Genomic DNA, 13337 nt, shown 5'->3' with positions numbered 1-13337 from the left:
TTTGTTAGTTACAGAAGTGTATGTGTAAAAATGTTATTCCTTTAAGTTCTTTCAAAATATACTGGACAAAACATTGCACATTTATAACACTTAAGAGGTGTGAAAATAACTAGGATTCTAAAATGCAAAATGATGCTGTGCTTGGGAGTGGAAATCATATGACAACAGCTTTCTAATTGCAAAGACTTTTCTTCTTATATTCTTCAAGTAAAACTTTATTGGACACCAGTATTATTTTAAGATATATATGACTTATCATCTTAGGTAGATTGGTTAAAAATCTATGTTTACTGAACAACTATCATTTGACAGACCATGCACCCCAACAGGCTGAAGGCACAGGAAATTGAATGGCCACAGGAACGTTCTGGTTCTCTAAGGACTCTGCTCTGCAATGACAGATATGAACCACATTGATGCAGAGGTGGGATGGGTCACGTCCTCCCCCTGCTTTGTGTCTTTACTTGGCATCTACCTAAGATGCAGGTAGACTATCTTGGGTGGCTCCGCCTTTCTCAAGCTATTCTCCTAAGCCTCAATTCTTACAGCATCTTTTTGTTGTAAGAAAACTAGGGTGGGGAAAAAGCCAAACAGTGTTCTATCAATCCTGAACACACACTGTCTCATTCCTGAACATTTATGGGTAAATTGCACCCTACCTTGTGGATAAGCAATGGTTTTCCTTACAGCAGTTTGTAAGGAAACACCACCATAAATCATGAGCCACCAGCCTGTACCCTGGGGGAAACAAAACAAAACAACCCACCCTCCCTCCTGTGAGGAATTCTCTCCTGCTATTCTAAACACAGATTGTTAGAACCATGAGGCAACCAACAGGCAAAAAAAGAGTTTTTATCATTACCAGTCTGCTATTTTCTCTACAAGCTGGCAATAAACACACCTAAGTTCCTTTATCATGGGTTTGATAGATTGTAACAGCAACCCTGAAGGTCCATTATATAAATCACTTAAATAGAGATTCAGACAATTTGAAATTTTCCCATTAATTACCACAAGTCAGGAACAACGACGCCAGTGATTGTCTGCCTGTCCTGTGTTTGTTGAAGACAGACACTTAAGAATGCAGAGTCTGGCCCAATGGAGCAAGCACTGTGTCTCATTAGTCATCTACAATCTTTTCATTTTTAACTGCAATGGGATGAGAACTGAGCTGAAATATGACAATTGAGCGTATAAAGAGGCCGCCGGGTCTGTGGTGACAACGGCCGAGTCACACCGAGGTTTTGAACTGTCTGCCCAGATTCTAAGACATCCCTGGAATCTTGTCACATCCTGGGCACTTTCAGTGTCCTGAGTATTGTCAAAGAGGAAGATGTCTGGGTCCCTGCCTGGAAGGTGTGGGGAGATACCCACCCCTTCGCGTCAGTTTATGAAATATCTTGAAACAGAATCCAGGAACAATAGCGTGCAGAGCTTCCTCCATGGCACGGGACTGGCGAGCGATGTTTCTGCAGTGCTGCTGGGTTCTTTTCTGAGAACCAGCCGCTTCCTAGCATTGCAGGCACCAGCAAGCCAATGACATTTCTCACAACCAGATGTGCGATGGATTGCTTCCGGGTTGGCTGCCCCCTATCCTCACAGCTCTGGTTTATTCTCTTTAGTTCCTCCTCAACAGCTGCTGGGTACTGTCAGGATGGAGACTGCTTGCTGCTTCCATGATTCCTGGATGTCACGATGACCTTGGAGCAAGCCCATCTACAGGTGATAGTCTGGGTACTTGGTAGGATTTTTTGATAAGGAAGCTTATTTCCTTCAATTTAAGGAAGTTGCTTGAATGGTTTGATCAGGAACCCACCCCTCATGCCAACCCCTGAAGTTGCTATCATTTGTATGTTGCTAATTTTACATGGCAAGTGGACCAGGCTAAGTGATGTCCAGATAGCTGGTAAGACAGCATCATTTGCATTCCCTGTCGGTGAGGGTGTTTCCAGGAGCACTTGGTGTTTGGGTTCATACGAAGAGCCAGAGGGCATCACTCCATCTGTCTAGGTGTCTAGGTGTCTAGGACTAGAACAAAGAGGTGGAGGAAGGCCTAATTTTCCTTTCTTAAGATGGAACACCCATCTTTTCCAACCCTGGACTGGAAGGCAGGTTACTAGCCTGTAGATTCTCAGGACATTGGAGTCAGCCTGAATCACACCAATGGCCTTCCTGGGTCTCCAGCCTGCGATGTTTTGTGGCTTTGTAGTCTCCAGAACTTGTTATTTTACTAACCCTCTCTCTCTATATATATAATATATTATTAATACATATATAAATATATACACAAATATTATATATTACTAAATATTACATAACAACACATATTAAATAATAACAAAACATGTATAATATTAATTATATAGTATATTAATCATATGTAATAAAAATATGTTTATAACATTTGGCTCAAACTTTCTGGAAAACAATGATTAATACAAATAATACCCTTCTTTGTCAAGTCCCATCTTAAATTTTTTTTCTTCTTTCTTTCATCTAGGGTTCCTTTTTGTTTGTTTGTTTGTTTTGTTTCCTTGGAGATTTCTTTGTTCTTATTTGTCAACTTTCTACTAACTTTTCATTTCTACATTCATCCTTTTGTTGACTGATTGATTTTAATTGTGGCGAAACACACATAACATAAAACTCACCATCTTAATCCTCCTTACGGTGTAAATGCTGCATGTCCATCAGTCGCGTGGTGCAGTTATCCACCCTGTTTCAGAACCTTTCGGCATCCCAAAGAGAGACTCTCTTCTCCCAGGAAGCGATGATTCCGCAGCTCCTGCTACCTCATTCTGCTCTTGTTTGTGTGGATTTGCTTGTTTTAGGTGCCTTATGATGGGAACACTGTACAGTTTGTCCTTGGGAGCCTGGTTTGTTTTTGCATTGCATCACGTTTTCAAGGTTCACATTGTACCATGTATTATGAGTTATATTTTCAACACTTATTTATTTACTCTGTGTGTGTGTGTGTGTGTGTGTGTGTGTGTGTGTGTGTGCACATATTCATGCATGTGCCATGGTGTGTATGTGGATGTCACAGCACAACTTGTAATAGTCTGTTTTCTCCTTCCACCACGTGGTTCTGAGGATTTAAGTCAGGTCATCAGATTTGGCATCAAGGGCCTTTAACTTGCTGAGCCATCTCACCCGTCATCGTTCTTTTTAGGGCTGAATAATATTCCACTGGACATATACGTACCACAATTTATACCCACTCACTTGTTGGTGGACGTTTGGGCTGCTTGTATCTGTTGACTATTATGGACAAGATAAATGAACACTGGCATATGAGTATCTGTTGGAATCCTTGTTTTCATTTCTTTGGAGCAGACACCAAGAATTGAATTTCCAGTTTATGAGGTCTGTGGTTAAAATGTAAGCATGTATCAGACCGTTTGACACAGAGCAGCTGTATTAGTTTCTGTTCCCACCGTCCAAGCCTGAGAGTTGCCTTCTCTTCATGTCTCCACCACAGCGTCTTACTCTCCATCCTTTTAACAGTAGCCATTCTAATGTGTGGGAAGCTACAGCTTCGCCTTGTGTCGTCCTACTGACTGAGCCCGTTTCATGGGCTTTCCGGCCATCTGTTCATCTTCTTTGGAGGAATTTCTACTCTAGTCCTTTGCCCACTCTTGAATTGAGTTGTTTTTACTTTTGATTGTTGACTGACAACACATGTTAACAGATTATATATCCGGAGCAATGCAAGGCAAAAGGAAGCCTTTTCCGCTGAGGGTTACTGATCCCTTAGCAGATGTGTTGCGTGCACATCATTTCTCCCACTCTGTGGGATGCCGTTTTTCTTTGTTGATAGTGTCTGTTGATGTGCAAAAGTTTAAACTTTTTATGATTAACTTTCTTTGCTTGTTTTTTTAATGCCATAGCCAATAAATCCATATCCATGTTGAAAAGGTGTTCCTCTGTGATTTCTTCTAAGAGTTTATAAAGGTTTTTAAGTTTAGGTCTTTGATCCATTTGAATAGACCTAGGGTCCAGTTTTATTTTGATACTCATGGTATCTGATTTCCCCAGCATCATGTATTCCCTTCCCCCATTGGATAGTTTTGGTGCCTTTGTTAAAAGTCAGTTAACCTTATATTGAGGGCTTATTTTTAGGCTCTGCCTTCTATTTCATTTTTCTGTATTTGTTCTGTGACAATTTTTCGTTCTCCTCTTTCCCCTCCTCACTCTTTCTATAAATATCCTTTATTTTAAACTTTTAGCTCATCTTTTTTTTTTTTTAAATCCTACTTCAGAAAATCATGTGTGGCCCAGTATGGTTTGGGGCTTTGCTTCTTTTATTCGTGTAAGACAGGATATTCTTCAGGCATCCCATGCTCCTGATAGACATGCCTTCCCCACTCCTGGGCTCTTTACCTTGGAAGTACAAGGCAGTAATCTATGGGAAGGCCAGGGAGGTGTGGCAGAGGCCACAACAAGCCACAGCCTGGATAGATGAAGCCCAGCCACAGAGGAGAGCCCCACAGAGAGCACCCCTGGGGACTCCTCTGGATTAGCACTCTTGAATGCCAGCTATCTCTCACAGAGCCTCACGGCAAAGAGTTAACTCTGGGAAAGTGTCGGTCCCATATCCAGAGAGAACAGTTCACTCACTGGTCTGGAGTGGATGGCCTTGCTGATCCTAACTTGCACTGAGGTTGAAGAAAACATAACTTGCTGGGTTGTAAAGTCCTGGTGCTGAAGGCATGGAGGAGACAAGGGTCTAAGGTAAGTGCTTGAGGACTGTCAAATAGGGGTCATCAAGCAGAGCCCAGGGTGTGTCCTACCAAGAGCCTGTTAACCACCTAGACTACGTTCCATCTGACTGTCCCAGAGTGGGCCCAGCCCATGGGCTCCCTGCTCCACAGCAGCCTTTCCCTTTTTTTTTTTTTGGTCATTTTGACATAGTTGTTCAGTTCCTCTAGTTTCTAGTTACTTTGGCATTGACTTTGGGAGAAAAGACCAGAAGCCCACGTTCACTTGCCATTTGGCAAAATCTCAGGGTCTGAAATAATGGGAAAGCTGAGAAGCATCAGAATTCTGCAGGCACCATAAAAGGCACAGAGAGTCTGCAGACAGACTCAAATCTGCGGGCAAGAGGGGCCCGCACTACTCAAGAAGAAAGACGAGGCTCTGCTCCCCTGCCTCAGATCCACACCTGACTAGATCACCCCAGAGTGAAGAGTCAGGCCTCATGCCTGACCCAGGCAGCTAAGATGACCAAGGAGGAAAATTTCTACAGCAGAGGTTGGAGATCAAAACAAACAGGAAGCAGTGCTCATGGTGGGAAAGCACTGGGAGAAGAAACTTCTGGAAATATATTACTCAAATGCTCAGAGAGATTGCATCCAAAGCTTAAGAATAAGTTTCTATTTGTTATTTAAAGAGGGGAAGAGGTCAATAGGGCAAGAAAAATCTCTCGGAAATGAAAATCACAGCAACAGACAGTAACTTTAAAAGAAAGAAAACAGGAGACTGGAGGGCTGGTTCAGCAGCTGAAGGTGCTTGCTGCTTTTGCAGAGGAGCTGAGTTCAGTTCCCAGCACCCATGTCAGGCAGTTCACAACAACCCATAATCCTACCTCAGGGCATGCAACACCCTCTTCTGTCATATGAGGGCGCTGTGACTTACATACACACATAGATACCCACAAATGCACATAATTTAAAAATATGGTGAATCTTAAAAATGAAGAGACTGCAGTTAATTTTATTTATTATGAAATACTTAGATGACAGATTTGTACACTGAAATCTATAAAACATCACCGAAGGAAATTTTAAAAGATATGTATGTATAACAGAGGATCATTTTATTGCACATTGGAGCGTTGATATTCGCTGTAATTATAGTAAGATTTACTTCTGCTGAGCGTTCCATTTCCTTCCTATATTTTTATTTTCCTGCTCATTGTGAAATGGATTGACGTTTCTTCTATGACTTCGATCATTTCGTGTTCTGCCTTTACTCTCCTTGGTGTTTGCGTTTCACTTATCTGTTCATCCTTACCGCACTACAGCCAATAAGTTTCAATATTCTTATTGTAAGAGGTTTTCCAAGAAATATTATTTATAATTTCCTTTTTCTGTTGTCAGTATGCCTTCTTACCTTTATCCAATTTTTTTCAGAAGTTGAGACAATAATGGAATTTAATTCCTTGCTGCCTATATTTTTGACGCTTTTCTTGGCTTTATTTTCATATTTGAGTTTTTTTTCCCCTAAAGACATTTTCAATGTGGGCTATTCTGCAGCAGGCTTTAAGGTATCTCTTCCCAGGAATGCTTTTATTATGCCTGTACATTTGAATGGCAGCTCAGCTAAATATAACATAGGTTCAAAGCACCCTTCTTCCTATATTAAAAACACTTCATCATCTTCCTGGATTCAGTGTTGCTGCTGAGACACATGCTGTCAGTCTAATTCTAGTCCCTCTGTTGGTAACCTCCTCTTTATATAACATCTTTAGAGACTAGAGTAGGTTCATAGTGACCAGAGCACTGTTTAACTTGGTGCCTACCAAGTTTGTAGCTCTTATCCTTGGAGCAACACATTGTCTCTGCAATCCACCCCTTCCTGTCGATTTCTTCCTCTTATCACAGGTGTCTGGTCTCAGCCCAGGTCTAATGGGTCTGTATGAATCCCAAACTCTGAGTGTTAGATAAAAGCCAGTGAGTTTAGACAAGAAATAACACTAATCATAAGATGATTGACCCCTAACAATGGGCTCCCAGCAGCTGACTGGAGGAGTCTGCAGGTGACCGTTTAGACAGTGTCCTTTCTCATAGCCTTCTAGATAGGACTCACCTTGCAGAGGCCCAGCCTCATATAAAACTTACTAGGTGCTCAACCTTGTGCTGTGGAATTCACATACATCAGATCATTGAATTGCCCAAACTCATACATGTGCCTGCATGTATATATGCATTTTCCGAAATATTTTACAAGTACACATATTTTTGTTTGTTTTGTGCCTTAAGATTTTTAAATTTATGGTCATTTATAATATTTATTTATTTTTGGTTTATGTGTATGAGTGCTTTATCTGCATGTATGCATGACATGTGCTGGTTTCAATAAGAATTGCCCCCATAGGCTCCTATATTTGAATGCTTAGTCACCAGGGAGTGGCACTATTTGAAAGGATTGGAAGGATTAAGAGGTGTGGCCTTGTTGGAGGAAGTGTGTCTCTGAGGATGAGCTTTGAGGTATCAAAAGTGCATACCAATCCCAGAATTCCTTTCTCTGCCTATGAATCAAGATGCAAAACTCTCAGCTACTTTTTCAGGACCATGTCTGCCTGTATACCACAATGCTTCTGAAATTCTAAGCAAGTTCCTAATTATATGCTTTCCTTTGGAAGAATTGCCTGTCGTGGTGTCTCTTCACAGCAATAAAACAGTGAGTAAGACAGTGTGCCACCTATGCATAGTTCTCCCAGAGGCCAGAAGGGGGTGTCAGGTCCCCCAGAACTGGAATTACACTTGGTTGTTACTGTTTTTAAATTATCAGTATTACCAGTATGATCAGTATGTCCGGCTAGCAATCAATTAAGGCATTGACACTTGTTATATTTTAAAATAGCCTTAGTTAACCTGGAGCAGGGCAGACATTAATCCTCTAAACTACTTCCCATAGTGGGGCAGTATGGGATCCCTGCCTCAACCCTATGCCATCTGCTTCTACCAATTTCTATCAAGCTACCTCCCATCCATAATCCCAAATACTTGCTAATGTTCTCCATCTGGGCTGAATTCCCCATCCACGCTTGCCATGTGCTTCTCCTCCATCTAACCCATGGCGGCCTTCTTCTCCTCTTGGATCTTTCTCCTTCCTCCTGTGGTAGTCTTTTTTCTTCCCAGAATCCCCCCTCCCCCCCCCTTCTCTCTGGAACCTTAGCCACACCTCTAGCTCCTCTGCCCTGCCCAGGGGGGATGACTTTTTATTAATAGTGGATCACAGAAACAACAAGCAGTACTTAGCATCAAAATACATCAGACCATCCCCCAACAGGTTGTGAACTGCCATGTGGGTATTGGTCTTCTACAAGAGGGCCAAGTGCTCTTAACTATGAACCCATCTCCTCTATCTCTATTTTTAGTATTTTTAAGTGTGTGTGTGTGTTTGTGTGTGTGTGTGTTGTGTGCATATGAGTACAGGTGCCCTTAGGGTTTGGAGGAGTTAGCATCCCGTGTAGCTGCAGTTACAGGTGGTTGTGAACCTCCTGAGATGGGTGCTGGGAATCAAGCATAGGTTCTTGGCAAAAGCAGTGTGTGATTTAAAGCACTCCAACTCATTTTTGTTTTGTTTTGTTTTTTTTGAGACACAGTTTTATATATTCTAGTCTGATTTAGAATTTGCTATGTAGCCAAGGAGGACCTTGAACTCCTGATCTTCCTGGGTCCATCTTTCAAATGCTAAGACTACAGGTCTGTGCCTTGCTACAACTCCACACCTTTCACACGTTCCCTGTTGCTTTTGCTGCAGAATCACACCTCTTGCTTAGTTGCCATGCCTTGCTAGTCTCCTCTAATCTGTAAAGGTTCCTCATCATCCTCCCTTTGTCTTTCTTTCCTGGCTGTATTAGTTTTCTATTGCTAAACATGAAACTGACAGCTTTAGCAACACAAATTTATAGGCTTTCTGATGTTGGAAATCTCCCATGGTCTTATAGTGAACAAAGCTGAGTTCCTTCCACAGGCTCTGAGGAAGAATCTCTCCTGGTGTCATTGGTGCTTGATGCCTGGACCCTCTTCTCCCATCAAAGCCAAGGTGGCTCGTTGAGTTCTCATGCCCAGCACATCTCTCAGATGTCCTTTCATCTTCCTGAGCGCAGCATGCCAAACCAGCTTTTCCCTTAAGGCTTCATGTCATTAGATGGCTTTAATTTCCCCAACTGTAAGGGCCCTTCTGTTACATACTGTAACCTGGTCACAAGTTCTAGGTATTGGGGGGGGGGGTATTTTATTACCTCTTAGTATCACTTTGACATCTACAGATGTTTATGTATTCATATATTTATTTAGTATATATGGGTGTTTTGTCCATAGGTATGTTTGTGTTCTACATGCATGCCTGGCTACAGACAGCTGTAAACCACCATGTGGGTGCTGGGAATTGAACCCAGGTCTTCTGGAAGAGCAGGCAGTACTCTAACTACTGAGCCATCTCTCCAGCCCATACTCTGACATTTTTATGGTCCACGAGTCAACTATTTTGTATAATATTTTTACATGACTTTGTCTCTTGTCTCTATGGGACAAATTCTGGTTGTGAAGGGTGCTGTTCACATGTGTTCTCCTCAGAACTGTTTTTCCTAAGTGTGGCACACATCTTTCCAGCAGTGCTAATGTCCCAGTGTCTGCTTCTAGCCCTTACAGGGGCTTGAAATCAGGTGGTGCTGTGTGTGCATGGCGTTATTATGGAGTCTCATGGATGGGGAAGTGCAAGTGTGAAGCTGCCTGCTTGCATCTTAGCAGGTCTGTCAGGCAGGAACTGGGATCAGCATGTAACCCAGAAGACCCAACCCTAGGACACACCTCCTTTGTTAAAGGTTCTACAACCTCCCCCGACAGCACCACCGAGTGGTGGCCAGTGTTCAAACACACAAGCCTACGGGAGCACTCAAGCCACAACAGCATGCATACATTCATCAAAGTGGAATTTATAAGTCGGGCGCAGTAAAAGATAAACAAAATAGCTAATGATGAAAGGAACAATTATGACAACGTTATAGTACAGTTTTTTTTAAACCTTATGAATTGTTTATTTCTAGAATTTTTTTCCATTTAATGTTTTTAGACCTTGGTGGACTGGGTAACCGAAACTGAGAAGAGGGAAACCAGATAAGGGTGTCTCCTGGATTAACCTCGGTTCTTTGACTTGGACAGTGTCCTGCAGTTTTCTTCTCAGTAAGGCAGTTGTGTTGGACATCTCCTGGGGGATCCTCGGAGGCTGTGTGAAGATTCTGTTCCTCACCCCACTGTTTCCTACCACTTTTACCACACTCCCATGGTTCTTTGCTTGAAATAATTGTGATTGTAGTATGCCAGATAGTTACATTTTATCACTTAATTTTTAGAATTGGGAGATATGTGATGTTAAAACCCTTACAGGATGGACGAGGGCAGGGGTTCCATGGCTAATCAGTGTATTGAGTACAGTGGCGCCACAGTGGAGACAAGTCCTGGGGAGCTTGTATGGATCCTTGTGGGTGAAAGGTGATTGGCAAGACATACATTAACTACTCCGAGAAGAAGATAAATTACGAAGGTCAACAGGCCCCAGTTTGATGAATGCTGTACTGAGTTTGATCTATTTGCATTATGGGGAAAGAGACCTTAGGAAGACAAACTCTAGGGACAGAACATTAGAAAGATGTCATACTTAAAATCACCAACCTGAAGAATATATTTCTTCTAGGAAGTCAGGTAGCACAGCAGCCAAGTTCCACCTCTGACGTTTACCATGGCTGACTTCAGAGTCTCCAGGCAGGATTAGCTAGGAGGCAGCCGTGCCGGAAAGTAGCCTTTCTGTGGATGTTTCTAAGGGAACCTTCTGGAAGGATTTCAGAGGGCTGAGTGAGATCAGATTTCCCTCTATGGCTGGCTGAGTCCCAGTGGCCCCAGTGGATTTGCATGGAGCCTCCAGCACTCCTTCCCAAGGGAATCTTTAACCTCTCCAACCCAAAGACGCCCAGTTTGCAAACAAGCTACGTGGACTCTGTCTTGGTCCAATGATCCATGGCCAGAAAGCTGGGCTTTGGCCAGCTCTATGTGGAGATACCTCCAAAATAAAATCACTTCCCAGTGGAGAAGGAGCAAGGGGGAACTAATGCTGTCACCTCTTGGTCCCCAGCACAGGACTGGCCCCGAGCACCCTCCCATCCTTTTAATAAAAAGATAATTGACTTGAGTTTTCTTCTGGTTTTGTTTTTCTGACTTTGACCTTAAAAACAAAACAAAACAAAACAAAACAAAAAAACTCATGGCCATGGACAGGGCAAATTAAAAGCAGGTGAACTGGGACCGTGCCTGGGGAGTTTCGCTGGTTGGGCTGAGGGTTTTTCTGGTCCTCACAGGAGAGTTACTAGGAATGCAGGAATTCCTTCTTCACTAAGTCTGTGCAGCAAATTAAGTTCTCTTCCCGTTCTCTTGCTTTTTCATCAGGAAGCAGTATTCTACTCTTTGTGGAAATGTAGTAAATTGGGACGAATACATCTGGGATATTCTTTGTGTAGGCAGAGCAAAGGAAGGGTACTGTCCGGATCCAGCAGCGGTGCTGTGTGAGGAACGGGTGGTTCTGGATGTAAAAGTATGGCGGGCTGCAGGCCCCTGACTCTGCCTACTTCTGCCTGTGTGCGTTGGTAAGGCCCAGTCTCCGTATTACACAGGTTCAAGTTGACTGGGTGGCTTGTAAACTTGTTGAAAATAAACACAGTAAATATGGATTTCTAGTTTTTTTTTTCCCCCTGCAAGTCATATTCTAAGAGGAAACGACTGTTCCCAGAGGTAACGAGAAAGCATGGAGTATTTGCAAGCCAGGGCGGTGGGTACCTCAAGGATGGTGTGGGTAGATCTTTCTTGGATGTGTTCAGAGCTCTCAGCAACATGGATCTTTGTGTTTTGCACAGTAGAAGAAGCATAGCTTTCCCCAGGGATGCACTCCAGCTCCCTGTTCTAACTCTTTCTCTGGGTTACTTCCGTACACGTGACAAATATTTGCTCAGTGCTTGTTGACTGAATATCCAAGAAATCGCGGTGTCTGTCCTAAGTACTTCTGACTGGCCAACCGTCGCGTCTTGTCCTTCTTGCAAAATTCCGCTCTTACGTTCTTCTTAGAAACTGAGTAGAGTCGTTCGTGTTGCCCAAGGTCTAGGGGAGGCTTCTCATGGTTACCCTGTTGGATTTGTGAGATTTTGGAGATCACAGCAGCAAGCCGTTTGGAGGTGTAGGATTTGCATGGGTTGGCTCTTTTCCAAGGATCCAAAACGATGACAGTTAGAGCTGGCCGCCATTGTGCCGGTCAGGTGGAGTGATGCCCTGGAGGTGTGGGAGGCAGCTGGGCCGAGGGCAGAGAGTGCGGAACAGGTGTGCCAGGACAGTGGATGGAAGGCCGCGCGACTGCCACCCCTCCCGAGCTGTAGAGAATGGCTCTGCTCCCAAGGACACTGCAAATTCAGCTCCAGTTTCTTGGATTCTGTGTGCCTTCTGCAAAATCTTGTCGCCTTCACTGATGCCCACTTTAGTGAAGGGTGCCTTTGAGGGCACTTGTCCCATAGTGTATGGCCTTGACCTTAAGTGTAGATAAATTCTCATCTTAACCCACTAAAAAAAAAAAAACAAAAAACAAAAAACAACCCACAACAACATACCCTATAGGAGCATGCGGGCCCTGGCTTGATTTGGAGGAGTGCCAGCATCAGCTCTCAAGTGCCCTTTCCCCTTTACTGAGCCTCTTCAGTGCTCTCTCCTTCTTTGTCTCTGATTAGGCATCTTGGTCTTGAACAGAACATGATGCTGCTAATAAAAGTCCCACAGCTGCTGTCAAGAGTCAGTGGAGAGCTTTCAAATCCTGCTGCACCATGTCCTGGCCATGCTGGCCGCTTCTCTGAATGCTCAAAGAAGTGGTTTCTGCGTATTGGAAACTGTGTGCATTTCCTAATTAGAGAATTCAGGATGTTCCAACACACATCTCCCCATCTCTCTAACGGGTTGCTGTTTTGCATTCTTCTACAAGAATCTTTGACGTCTTTTCTATTTCCTTTTAAAAGTCTACTTAATTCTCCAAATGCTCATAGTTGTGTGCTAGAATCTTGCACAACATATTTGAATTAGTCCATTTGTCCTTGTAATTCCAACATTTTTAAAAATATATTTTGAGGTTACTTTATTAAATAAATTTTAAACATAATGCCTTCCAGATGGGCTTTTCCTTTTATCGCCGAGCACTGAACGCCTCTTGTGCCTCAACATTTTTCTTTACAGTTTGTGTTGTCTCTTAACACGTACCAAGGACAGCCTTTATTTGCTTTTCATTTGGGGGGTTTATCTCTTCCTGATTCTTTTATTTATAGTATTTATGTAACAATATTTCAAATATATTTATTATAAAAGCATTACAACCTGTTTTTGATTTTTAGGAAGCACTTTGGGGAGGCTGAAGGGAGGGTTCAGAGCCCGAGGGGGCTTTTCTGGAGAGCAAGAGACCTTGAATCCGAGTTCCCACCAACCCCGTTTGGATTTTGGCTGTGCTGATTTGCGTACTTCCCAGCAGTTACCTTTGCTTTGCATGCTCGCCCATAGTGCTCGAAGCTGTAGTTCTTTTCATAGAGG

At 43.0% G+C, this 13337-nt stretch overlaps 1 long non-coding RNA gene across 1 annotated transcript in view; it reads left to right on the top strand.

The window, feature by feature from the left end:
- The first annotated feature begins 367 nt into the window (after positions 1–367).
- The window catches only part of LOC311595086, a 344736-nt gene continuing 331766 nt past the window's right edge, over positions 368–13337 (top strand). Inside the window, exons 1-2 of the long non-coding RNA XR_014778308.1 lie at positions 368–424; positions 1623–1722. This is a non-coding gene — a long non-coding RNA (uncharacterized lncRNA). The remainder of the gene's footprint in view (positions 425–1622; positions 1723–13337) is intronic.

The sequence above is a fragment of the Acomys minous genome, assembly GCF_964271855.1.
Source record: "Acomys minous genome assembly, chromosome: 3".
Taxonomy (NCBI): Eukaryota; Metazoa; Chordata; class Mammalia; order Rodentia; family Muridae; genus Acomys; species Acomys minous.
Note: the sequence above shows the minus strand (reverse complement) of the source record. Positions and strands in the feature narration are given on the sequence as shown.